Source organism: Erpetoichthys calabaricus, chromosome 2 (genome assembly GCF_900747795.2).
Source record: "Erpetoichthys calabaricus chromosome 2, fErpCal1.3, whole genome shotgun sequence".
Lineage (NCBI taxonomy): Eukaryota > Metazoa > Chordata > Cladistia > Polypteriformes > Polypteridae > Erpetoichthys > Erpetoichthys calabaricus.
In genome coordinates, this window is record NC_041395.2 from 137,619,841 (window position 1) to 137,633,642 (window position 13,802).

The 13,802-nt window shown below is 35.9% G+C and overlaps 1 protein-coding gene across 3 annotated transcripts in view; it reads left to right on the forward strand.

Moving 5' to 3' along the window:
• anos1b (anosmin 1b) overlaps positions 1-13,802 on the forward strand; it is a 124,568-nt gene that overhangs the window by 14,122 nt on the left and 96,644 nt on the right. The window lies entirely within an intron of this gene.

The window sequence follows — 13,802 nt, forward strand, 5'->3', positions numbered from 1 at the left end:
CTATCTATCTTTGCCATAGGTGACCAAAAAGTCCCTCTTTCAAGAAAATATTTTATATTAAAAGCATCTAAAGCTAAAGGGCCTACAAGATTTTGTTAAAAGCATTGCTTGATGTTTTCAGCTGTTTCCAGTTTGTTGTCATTTTATGTTTACTGAAAAGAAGATGTTGCTGTCTATTGCACTTCAAGTTTATTTTTTGGAAAAATGTTTCAAATTAAAATGGTTGGCAACAAAAAATGTTTATATTTGTTTAAAATGCCATTTGAAATTGTCAACCATTTTCTAGAAGTGATTCTTTCGCATGTATTGTGACTAACTTATTGTTTATGGTTATATCTTTGGGTACATATAATTCCATGCAAAACTTTGGACAAACCTGTACAAATTACCTCTTGGTTAGAAGAGCCTGTGGTTATTGAGTGTTTCACCCTGTTTGAAGGGTCAAAGAAATTTATTAGGCTCTGGAATTGTCATCAGCCAAGAATTCCTAATCACTGTTCTTGACTAGGTAAACACCTAATGAGTTATGCCAGTCCAGACTAATGAGCTAAAACGTTCTGAGACCTTACAACTGAAAGTGTGCCCAAACATTTAGAAATCCCACATACTTTTTTTAGTTCGTCAAATAAATTAACATTTTCATTAAAATGCATTTGTTTTTGTTTAGTTGCCGTTGAATGGTTGTATTTACTATTTTTTACATCAAATGTTAACAAAATCTTTCATTTTTCCAAACATTCATGAAACTTTACACCAATTAATTGTAAACTGAAATTAGAAACTTGATTAATTTTTACCCATATTAGCATATAAGATTTTTAACATTAGGTGGTTGGTACAGTTCTGATTTTCATATTCCATTATTTACTAATTCATTCAATAATTATCCAGTTTTTTATTGATTCATCTAATTTAAATGATCACTTTAGATTTATCTCCAGTATTGCCTATATTTGATATAACTTTACAATGTATATCCAGTTATATACAGGATGGATTTTAAGCTTTTTTATTGTAAATTTGCACTATGTAGCATAAATGTGCTCTAATGAGAATAATCAAAGTCTGACATTGTTTGATACTTTGGGCTAGATTGTTTACATTCTAGACCTTTATTCTACCACTTTTCAACAATTATTTGTTAATGAAGTGAATTTATATTAACATAAAACAGAACTTTTATTAATTCAGACTTCCTTGGGGTTCTTTGGAGCTAATGAAATGTCCTAAATAATGCATGTGTGGCTTGGGTAACTGGAATAATGTCAAATAAATAAACCAAAATTAAACAGTTTACATATTTTAAACACACACAGAGTTTTTATTAACAAAAAGTACAGTATTATTTGAATTCAGAAACAGTTAAAACTAAACTAGCCGCCCACTCACAAAATAGTTTTACTAGACAAGAGTTGAATCTTTAATTTTATATGACGTGTTGTAAAAAGTAGAATTTTTGCATCTAACAAAAATGCGCTGCTAGTTGCAAATGTTCTTCTTACAATTTTTTTTATTTTTTTATTAATTATTTATTGTTTTTAAAACAGTCAGAAGATATATTTGAAAAGATTTTCAATTTAGTAGAAATTGTAAGCTTTTAGTACAGCCAGTCACTTGATAGCCCAAAAATGTCTTTGTCCAGGGGTAAAACAATGTGTAGCACTTATTAGGGTCATAGCAATCCCTGAAAATGACATTAGTCCTTCATGTATGTTATAGGGAAAAACCAGTGGGGTTGTCCTCCTTGAGTTACGCACTTGAAGAGTGCACATGGTGGCTGATGTCCTTGTGAAGTTTTTGCGAAGTTGTCCATGTATAACAGAATGGAAGAAAGTGGGCCCAGAAATCAGACCAGTAATGTAGAGTAAAAAATATAAAGGTTAACACAGCAGACCCTAGTTTTATTGCTATGTGGGTCAAATTGTAACCATTAGTGGTGCCAGTCTTTAAAAAACCTTTGTCACACAAACACTCCCATGAAGAAGTGTTTCATCCTTACAGGTGACAATAACAGTTTGTTTCTGTTTTTGAGACATAACAACAAGCTCTGTCTCTAATGGTATCTAGGCTAGGAGTCGTCCTTTCCTTCAAAGATGCAGACAAGACACAAGTACCTCTGACTGCCTGCCTCTAGTTGTTTTTCTTTGTCTGTTTATGCATTGTTCATGTCAGATGTAAGCAGTTGATATCTACTTCAGTGCACATGTAGTAAATATTAAGAAAATTAAAGCAAAGCTAATTATTTTTTTTGTTGCCATCCATTTCCCAACCCATTTATCCTGTATGTAGGCACTAGAATCTACCAATTCTAGCTGCATTGAACTCAAGACTGGGCCATGCCATTCCAAAATGCTCATGCTCACAGCCACACTCAGTCATATGTGTGTAGAGTTGCCAGTTAACATAACACACACATCTTTGAAAGGTGAGAGGAAAACTGAAAGTACTTGGGTAAAAAAACATATACACTGGAAGAATGTACAAATTGTGCACCGACATAACACAGGGGAGGTGCAAACCTTGTTCTCACAGTTCAGCACCACACTGCCACCCCTGTTTTAATGTACTGTAAACATCCATCCATCCATCCATTTTCCAACCCGCTGAATCCGAACACAGGGTCACAGGGGTCTGCTGGAACCAATCCCAGCCAACACAGGGCACAAGGCAGGAACCAATCCCGGGCAGGGTGCCAACCCACCGCAGGACACACATAAACTCACCCACACACCAAGCACACACTAGGGCCAATTTAGAATCGCCAATCCACCTAACCTGCATGTCTTTGGACTGTGGGAGGAAACCGGAGCGCCCGGAGGAAACCCACGCAGACACGGGGAGAACATGCAAACTCCACGCAGGGAGGACCCGGGAAGCGAACCCGGGTCTCCTAACTGCGAGGCAGCAGCGCTACCACTGTGCCACCGTGCCACCCTACTGTAAACATATCATAATCTTATAGATTATTTCAATACAACAGCACCTTATCGGAATCAAGAAAATGAAAATTACTGACACATTTGTAATTATTGTTGTTTCTTCCCTATGTACGTCACATTATTTTCTTAAATTTTGCAGGCTCATGTTCTTTTTTAGAAATTTGGATGATAAATCAAGTGTTCTAAGACTGGACTTATCATATTATTCATAGTTTCCTATTCACATAATATTTTGTATTTCCTTAATAATACAGACAACAAAATACAGAGCCCAGATTAGGCAGTGAAATTATAGCCGATCCATTTAATTATTGTTCTCTGTTGCATTTAGCAGAACTCACTCAGGAGACTTCCCAAGAGAATCAGATTTTTTTTCTTAGTCTGAAGAAGTATTGGTTTCCATGAATAAAATGCCAAACAATAATTTTTGCTTTATTTTTAGTATAGTTTTCTTTTATTGCAATATTATTTTTGTATACATACTACTAGATTCTAATCAGGGATTAATAAATAAAATATTCCACAGCATCTCTGTAAACACCTTAGGTGTTTATTTATAAACATCCAGAGTTTATATGTATTTTACTGGTAGAATTTCTAGACTTTTGTAGATTCATAGTTTTGATCCCGTTCTGCTTTTTGTGGTATCTTTAAGTGTTAACATACCATGCACAGCATTTTGTGAAAAGATAGACTGCATCAGTTCCCGTGTACATTAAGTAAAACGGATCATTTGACCAATTTTATTAAAACTTTAACTTGGTTTTTATTCCAAGGGAGTTTAATGTATGACACTTTTATGAGGTCCAAGAAATCAAGCAATTGAATTTTTTTTTTAATCTTTGGTCACACAGTATGTTAAATCCAAACGATCCACTGACAGACTGTAATGTATTCCAAACGTTTTGTTCTGGTCGTATCATGTGAATTGTGCATATATCAATAGGTAGTAACTCAAATGTAACACATGCATTATCTTCCAAAAATGTACGGATTTTATTAAGGTTTTTTTGTGTTCTGCCTTTTCTCATACTTCGATCACCCAGGAAGAAGTTATCAGAACAAATTGACATTCAATTTAGTTGCATTTTTGGGTGGTGGCAATAATTGAGCCTACATTACTACCTAATTTAAAATAATTGTCTTAAGCAGACAGTGTAAACCACTCGTCCCCCACCTCTTTCCCTTAAGGGGCCGAGGTTAAAAGTGTCAGGCTTAAAAAGCCAGACCCTTTCTCTGTGAAGGTTATAACTCCAACACCATAGTCTTAGCTGATCTAATTGCTTTCAGATGGAGGTTATTCTCCCACACTCAGGAATAATATCTAAAGTAAATGTTGTGTTTCCATTTGGCATTACTGGCAGCTTTCTCTAGGATTTAACTACTTTGTTCAGCAATAATAAAAAGTATTACATGTAAGATATCCTGCTTTGTTTGAAAGTCTGCAAACATCTAATGCAACATTATGCATATTCCCCTTTTGTAAATGAATCCTGTCACCTTCCAATTATATCTTCTACATACATTTTCTCAATGGTAATTTGAGAGATAAATATGCCAATATCTGTTTTCTTATCTACTTTTTCAGTTAAGATCACAAGGGCTGAAGCCTATGCTGGCAGTATAGGGCATAAGGTGGGAACTGGCATGTACTAGAGCACATTTATGTGTGCCCACAATCATTCACTCTTATCTAGTTTAAAGTTGTCAGTTCATCTAATGTGCATGTATGTGGGAAGTAGGAGGAAAACTGTCACACATACAGGGAGAATATGCAAAATCTTCACAGCCTGGGCTTGGTAATTAAACACAGAACCATGGAGCTGTTAGTATAGAAGATTATTTGTGGCAAAATTAAATACACCACGTGCATATGCATTACATTGTAATGTAGTTAACATGCTGGATTGCATTTAATTTCAGCAGTCAGTTTTTATTGTAAAAATTGAGAACATATCATTCAAATGATTGATTGCATTTTACTATGGCACACAGTTTTCGTGCCAGTTTAATATGCAGTACAAAAGATTATGTGTCATTACTGAAAACAAAGAAAACGAATTGCATTTGGCTTAGTGGCTGTTCCAAGTGTATTGGATTTTGATTCTTGACATCGCCAAAACTGAATGTAATCATATCCCCAGCTTCCATGTGTTTAATGAGATAGTGTACCCCCTGCCTGATTAACTCCCCATTCTACTTTTTAGCGCTGGATGAACATATTTATGATTAAAGTAACTCTTATTTCAAATGTTGATGCCTCTTGCTTCACCTTTTAATGCTAAGTGGTTGTTTAATTACATTCAGTTTTTGGCATGACTAATGAAAGGTCTTGAAATGAAATGTAGTACACTTGGAGCAGCTGCTAATGCAATACATTTGCTTTGCTTTTAGTTATGACACATAATCGAAGGACATGAATTAAATTGCAATACACTTTTGTATTGCATTTTAAACTGATGCAAAAAGTGTTTTCCATAGTGAATAAAATTTACCAACCATGTGGAAAAATGAAACAATGCAGCTTATTTCTATAATTTCACACTTCAGAAATGACCTTTGACTTATATGAATCAAATCATTATTTTGCATGAATGCAGTGAATTACGATTCATATGTCCAGTAAAATGGACGCTTGTGGCATACACTTGTCTTAGAGACAGATGTTTCTGTATCCAGTTATTGGAGAGGAATAAAGTATTTTCCTCCTTCAGCTAATTTATAACAAAGTAATAATCCATTTGCAGTATAACACTAGATTTCTATGACATGTCCAGATCAAGAAATGTTTTTAAAAATTATTTTTCAACCTTTTCTTTTGATATTCTTTTAAGAACATCAAAAAATTAATAATATTACCCTATGGCAAATGATTGCTAAAAGAATATTTAAGTTATTTGTTATTTACTAAAAATATATTTGGATTGTTTCTATTATATTAAAGTGTAATTAGAAGAAAATACTTAGATTGTCATTAATAGTAAAAACATATTCTCTACATTTTCTGTAATTCTACAAAATGTATTTTTCTGTTGGTAGATAAATGTTTATTTAAGAAAAAATCAATTCTTCTCCTATAGCCTTTTTGTTCTGAGCTTTATTTTTGTATCCCATTAGTCATTGAGATGACCTCAGGGTAGCCTGGACTTGACAGCATGACCATGGTCTGTTATCTGAAAAGTCACGTCTTGCAACATTTTTCAAGTTTAAATCAAAGACAGAAGTGACAGAGCTTCCAGCATTCAGCAACCTGTCTCAATCGATTCTGAAATGGGTTTTGAGACATGTTGTGGGTTAACCCCCCGATTGACCCAGCTGAATCCTTTTTAAGAAGGTCCTGATGAGTCCAACAGAATATGAAATATCATCTAAGGCTTAATTTTAGCATTACCTAAGCCTTGCCATTTGTTGAAGACTACTTCCATCACTCTTTATATACTACTAGCCTTCATTTGCCCAGTATGCTATTGTTAACTGATCTACCATGAGTACAAAGAACTGCAAATATAAGATCATCCAAAATTAATTTCCTAAAGTTCATAGACTGTTTGTATGGTTTGGCCACTTGTGCTGTTGCATATGAAACATCTTGATACCTTTATCTTTGAAAAAAATAACATTTTACACAAATATGCTTTTTAATTGTATAAGTTGTGTTACTATTGTAGTTCTAATACAATTCATCTGCAGTTCAATGTTCATTTACTTTCCTTGACTTTATATATGTTGTATTGTAGAAGAACACCTTCTACCATGTGCTAAAAGAACAATTAAACCTTGACATATCAATGTAATTGTTCTGTTAAAACAAAAATGCACAAGGGAGTGGCAAACCCAGAGAATACCATAGAGTATTAGAGTGCCTAATTGGTTCTTGCAAGAATACAGGTCAATCTCTACCTTGTGGCTTGTCTGTTATTCAGGACCAACCTTAGGCTATTTGATCCAATGGGAGAATCTTTATTAGGGCTATTACCTCAGCTTTGAAAAATAAGGCAAGTCATTCTGAGGAGGCTGGGGGTGTGGTAAAGGCAGACATCAAAAGTAAAAATATATAATAACAAGCAGGGATTCAATCCATAATACCTGTGAGCAAGAACCAATCAGATTAAGATAATTTTTTGGTTATTTTTCATAAGAGTATTTTCATTCTGTGCCCTCCCTTCTAGCTCATCTATGCAGCACACATAAGGTATCAAAATGGGCATATATGTACAAGTGCAACAGAATCTGAAACTCTTTACTCTGTTTGTATTTTCATTTTCTGACAATCTTCCTTCCATCGAGAGGCAGACTTATCAGCACACAAAAGATGTCAAGCTTGTCAAGTCTGTAAAGTTAGATTCAGATGAACATACAGTATGTTGGCCAAGGAAACAGAAGCATTAAAGCTAGAAAGCAAGACAGAGTTCTTTGTGATTATAGTTTTGTTTAAATAAGTTTTACATCAAAGGATAAGGCAGTTTTTATACAACATTGAATCTCACTGGATGAAATTTGGCTTTTTTGAGACTGATCAACAGAAAAATACACTTTAGAGTCAAAATGAAAACAGATCTCTGAAGTGGTCTAAATTAATTTCAGATATACAGTAAAATACAAAATAATTGGGGTGAATCTGTATCATGGGCCAACCTTTGCACTTTCAGTCTTCCTATCTTCAGACACACTTTAGCAGTATGATAAAGCAAGGGGCTTGTTCCACTGTTTGAAGTCACAGTTCCGGGAACAGCTGGAATGTCATTTTTGTTTCCAATCTCTGTGCAGATCAGAACAAAGTTGGGAGCATACACTGATACAGCATATTGCCACACCCAGATGCTTTGCACTTTTTCCCTACGATGAAGATGACAGAAATTTAGTGTAAACAGTAATAAATATTTAATTATTATTATTATTAATTTACAGGATCGCATGTATATTATTCCTCAAGAATGAGGCTTGTTTTGATTTTTATGCAAATTAGCCATGCAATGCTATGTTGTCAGCTTACAGGAATCAGCTTTATACAGGTATATATCTGATGGCAGTACTCATAATCTTCTCATTATGGTCAACTAATTTACCTCTCAAATAAAAATAGTGCAAGTGGGGTGGAAGACTGGAGTACTGATCAGGTCCTGACATCATGCATGCCTGAAGCAAATTGGCAAAAGATCTTACAGTATGAGTGAACTTTCTGTGCATGGCTGCTACAGCTCTGTGATGTCTCACTGGCCTTGCAGTGCATCATGGGGTGCTTCGAAAAAAATATTTGTCTAAGCCGGCCGCATGGCAAATTTTCAAAAAAAATATTTGGCAATCAAGATCACTGGTAAATAAAGCATATTTGCTCCAAATATGAGATTCCTCTCTGTGACTTCAAAAGCAAGCTTTGCTTGATGTGTTTGATCAAAATATCCATCCCCTTTAGTATGGTACACCTAAATCATCTGTGGTGCAGGCCAGTTGGTTTTACATGTCTTATAATTAGTTAAATAGACATCACCTGTCTGTAGCCCAAAGGATTTCAGTTGATTGTACTATAAGGGATATGCAACAAAGTACTAACTATGACTGCTTTAATATTCGTACCATTATTATGTCCCAAACATTTTGGTGCCCAGAAATGGGGGGACCATGTACTGTATAAAACATGTAATTTCTACATGCTATGATCAAATGTATACAAATACCATTACATTGAAGTCTCCAATGTGCACTTTAAACATGTTTTTGATTTGTAATTTTAAACTGTGGAGCAGAGGGGTAAATCAAGGAAAAATGTGTCTTTGGCCTGAACATTATGGAGGACACTGTATTTTTGTCATAATGCATTCCATTGACTTGTGCTAGTATTGAAGCAGCAGTGGAATTGTTTGCCTAGACCTCACATCTTTTTTTTAATCCATAACAAAGTATGCATTAATTATTACCTTAATTATATTGTAGTAATGAAGTGAGGATGTAATTACTGTTGGCCAATCTTGCCCTCACTGCCCCAGTTGCTTTACAGCTCTTGTTTCTCTGACACCATAGTTGAGATTGCACATGAAGAATTGTGCTTTTTTGCTTTCATCAAATTGTTCTTTGATTAGGAAAATTTTGCATGGGCTGAAAATTCCGACACACCTGGTAGTCCACCAGGTTTTGTGAGTCTGTAGTTTGGTTGTCCGGGATTAAAAACTGGTAATTCCTGGCATCTGGACTACCAATTTGTCCACTCCTGTTGGATAACCCTGAAGGAGCTGCAAGCTACCATGGCTTGGATTGGACAGACTGTGCATGCAGCTGTAGCCCAGGTATTCTAACAGGTTCCGCTTTATGGGAGGGTGGCAAAAAGAAAGCCTCTGTTAAAAAATATGCATATAACATCTTGGCTACATTACCAGAAGGTACATGGGAGACTCTAAAGTCAGTTGGAGAAAGGTTATAATGAGACGAAAATTGAACTTTTTAGCCACCAGAGTAGAATCCAAGCCAAACACTGCAAATGATCAAAAACACACCATCATTAACATAAAGCAGGGTGGTGGCAGTGTCATGCTGTGGGATGCTTCTCTGCAGCTGCCCCTCTTTCATTTAAAGGACATTGTAAGCAGTTTGTACCTTGTAGTGGGAAACAGAGTACTTCTAGTTCCCATACGGGGCTCCTTTGCTACTAAGCAATTTTAGGATCATTGATATATTCTTGATCATCCCTCAAAATATTTTTCATGCTCAGTTTTTCGTGGGGAATTCTATTTTAGAGCATCCTTTTTTGCAATCACAGTTAACCAGTATTTCAAAGCATGATTTATTTGTGATTAAAGCACTGAGAATTCAACCATGCTTGAGAGAGTGTAATGTTGTGATAGTATTATTAAAGAATTTACTTTAACGATACTGTCGGTAGTAAGGTGTAAGTCATATAAATGGTGGATGCCAATTGGTAAATACGCAAAAAAAGCATGTTACAAGGGACACAGCATAACAAATACAATACAAATACAGTAAGATTAATATTGAAACATGTTAAATACAAGCATAATTTTTAGAGAAAGTATAGTCAAAGAATGAGTTGAGAGAGCCTGTACATCTCCATTCCCTCTATAATTCTTTCTTTCTAAATTGGCTCTACAGTCATTTCATTGGTAGTCACATTTAGTCCATACCCTCATGCTGTTTTTTACCATCATAAAAAGTGAGTGTATGAGTTTCACTGGTAGAAGAGTCTAATATTAGATGAGAGTATGCCCCCAACTTAGGATATAACACACAAAAGCAACTTTTCACAGGACCCAGACTTTACTCTGCAAGAGCTAAGAAGAAGCAAACATACATTATCAAACTTTCCTTCTAGAAGCCACTGCCATAGGATGCAGATATGTTATTTACAAATAATTTGTACCTTTTAAATTCCCAGAACTGTAATCAACTTTTATTACTAACAAATTAGAGAACACATTACCATACAATAATTTCAAAATAATAATAGTTTAAGTAGGTTTATAACTTTTTCTACAAATTTCATCAAATATAAATCAAGTTAAAATTGGCATGACTCTGGATGTTTATGAACTACTGTAAATGTACAGTGCATCCAGAAAGTATTCACAACACATCACTTTTTCCACATTTTGTTATGTTACAGCCTTATTCCCAAATGGATTAAATTCATTTTTTTCCTCAGAATTCTACACACAACACCCCATAATGACAACGTCAAAAAAGTTTACTTGAGGTTTTTGCAAATTTATTAAAAATAAAAAAAACTGAGAAATCACATGTACATAAGTATTCACAGCCTTTGCTCAATACTTTGTCGATGCACCTTTGGCAGCAATTACAGCCTCAAGTCTTGTTGAATATGATGCCACAAGCTTGGCACACCTATCCTTGGCCAGTTTCGCCCATTCCTCTTTGCAGCACCTCTCAAGCTCCATCAGGTTGAATGGGAAACGTCGGTGCACAGCCATTTTAAGATCTCTCCAGAGATGCTCAATCGGATTCAAGTCTGGGTTCTGGCTGGGCCACTCAAGGACATTCACAGGGTTGTCCTGAAGCCACTCCTTTGATATCTTGGCTGTATGCTTAGGGTCGTTGTCCTGCTGAAAGATGAACCGTCGCCCCAGTTTGAGGTCAAGAGCGCTCTAGAACAGGTTTTCATCCAGGATGTCTCTGTACATTGCTGCAGTCATCTTTCCCTTTAGCCTGACTAGTCTCCCAGTTCCTGCCGCTGAAAACATCCCCACAGCATGATGCTGCTACCACCATGCTTCACTGTAGGGATGGTGCCAGGTTTCCTCCAAACGTGACGCCTGGCATTCACACCAAAGAGTTCAATCTTTGTCTCATCAGACCAGAGAATTTTCTTTCTCATGGTCTGAGAGTCCTTCAGGTGCCTTTTGGCAAACTCCAGGCGGGCTGCCATGTGCCTTTTACTAAGGAGTGGCTTCCGTCTGGCCACTCTACCATACAGGCCTGATTGGTGGATTGTTGCAGAGACGGTTGTCCTTCTGGAAGGTTCTCCTCTCTCCACAGAGGACCTCTGGAGCTCTGACAGAGTGACCATCGGGTTCTTGGTCACCTCCCTGACTAAGGCCCTTCTCCCCCGATCGCTCAGTTTAGATGGCCGGCCAGCTCTAGGAAGAGTCCTGGTGGTTTTGAACTTCTTCCACTTACGGATGATGGAGGCTATTGTGCTCATTGGGACCTTCAAAGCAGCAGAAATTTTTCTGTAACCTTCCCCAGATTTGTCTCGGAGGTCTACAGACAATTCCTTTGACTTCATGCTTGGTTTGTGCTCGGACACGAACTGTCAACTGCGGGACCTTATATAGACAAGTGTGTGCCTTTCCAAATCATGTCCAATCAACTGAATTTACCACAGGTGGACTCCAATTAAGCTGCAGAAACATGTCAAGGATGATCAGGGGAAACAGGATGCACCTGAGCTCAATTTTGAGCTTCATGGCAAAGGCTGTGAATACTTATGTACATGTGCTTTCTCAATTTTTTTATTTTTAATAAATTTGCAAAAATCTCACGTAAAGTTTTTTCACATTGTCATTATTGGGTGTTGTGTGTAGAATTCTGAGGAAAAAAATGAATTTAATCCATTTCGGAATAAGGCTGTAACATAACAAAATGTGGAAAAAGTGATGCGCTGTGAATACTTTCCGGATGCACTGTATCTTTATAGTTTGTGGATATAGTTTGCATAGTTTACATAATGTCAGCTGTACTGCAAATGGTAAAAACATGTTGATAGTTCAGAACCTGACATTCTGACATATGTGACCTGTGCTGTTCCCCTGCATGCCTATAAAAGCTGATATCAGTTAAACAGCTTCTTTTGCAAAGCAGCAAGTCAGTTAGACTGTACACTAACTTGACTGTAGATTGTTCTACATTTTATAACATTTGTTTAGATATAGTTGATGTATAAAATAAATCCCACATAACTCATAGTTACAGCATTGTACAAAATGCCAATTTATTTGGTAATAAAGTGTAACATATGAAATATGAAAAGCTTTTTTTACATGACACTGGCAGAGAGACCACAGCTTACTTACACACACTTTAGAAAGAATGCAGGTATAGGCAATGGAAATGATGAAGCAGACATGCTGATAAAGGTTAAAATAATTTATTTAATTAAATAATTTTACAAAATACAAACTCAGCTGTAATCTATACATGGAAATGGCAAGAAGGATAATGCAGGAAAAAGTTTCCAAAAGCACCTGCAGAATCCAAAGGCAGGCAAATGGGTCAAAGACAAAAATCCAAACCAGAATAAAATTTGCAAAGCAAACTTAGTAAAAAAAAAACAAGACTGCAAATGCACAGCACTCCACTAATCTTAGACTACCCTTCAATGTTCCCAGCTCCTCACCTGTGTGACTGCTGTATAATAAATGTTGCCATATAGTAGACCCAGATAGGTGGGACCTGAAGCAAAAACCAAGTAAAAGCACAGTCTAGGGGTGGAGCCTGAGCCCATGCCTAACAATGTCTGATATGCTATATCTCAGTCAGGCCTTTTTCAAGTTTTCCAGCTGCAGGTTTTGTTACTATTTAAAAATAAAATTATTTTACAACAAAACTCTATTTACATTGGTGCTCTTGCATGGTGTGTATAGTACTGATGAAGCAGATAATTTTTAATTCTGTACAGATTTGTTCATCAACTATGTCTGCTTGCAGTTGACGTTTTATTTTTACTTCTTTTACATGCAAAAAATTGTATTCTTTTTCAGACTTAAAGCTTGTTTTCATGTCTACAGTTTAGATTTCAGTTTTTATCAATGGCTTTTCAGCATCTTTTTTCTGAAGGTCCATGTGTTGACTATTTTACTGATGTGGGTCTACAGGATGGTATGTAGAAATTACTGAAATTCTGAAGCTTGATGTTGCTTAATACCTATTGTCATGCATGTAGTACCCAGAAATTCACATGTGGCCAGCCATCGTCACCATAAATTATGATCATTCTTACATATTTAACCCATGGATATTTAATTTTAACAGTTTGTAAAATTGTTTGTGATAACTGACTCATTTGAACCATATAAAATAGTACAAGCCTGGTTCCATGCTGTAATATAATATCTGTGGAAAGATCCCTGTATTTCCTTTCTCTTTCTCAGTCTTCTTTTTTGTCTCAAATTTATTATTTCTGTACTGTTTTGTCTAATGTGGTTGTCTTGTAGACTAGTATGCTACATTTTATTGTATAGATTTGTCTGTTTGCAATTAAACTTAAAAAATTATACGAAGCCTTAATTCCACTAATCTTCCCATACAACTGGACTTAATTTGAGTAATGGAGTGCAGATATCACCAAGCGATGTGCTGCTCATGTCTCAACAGTCATTATAAAATAGCCTCTCTGTG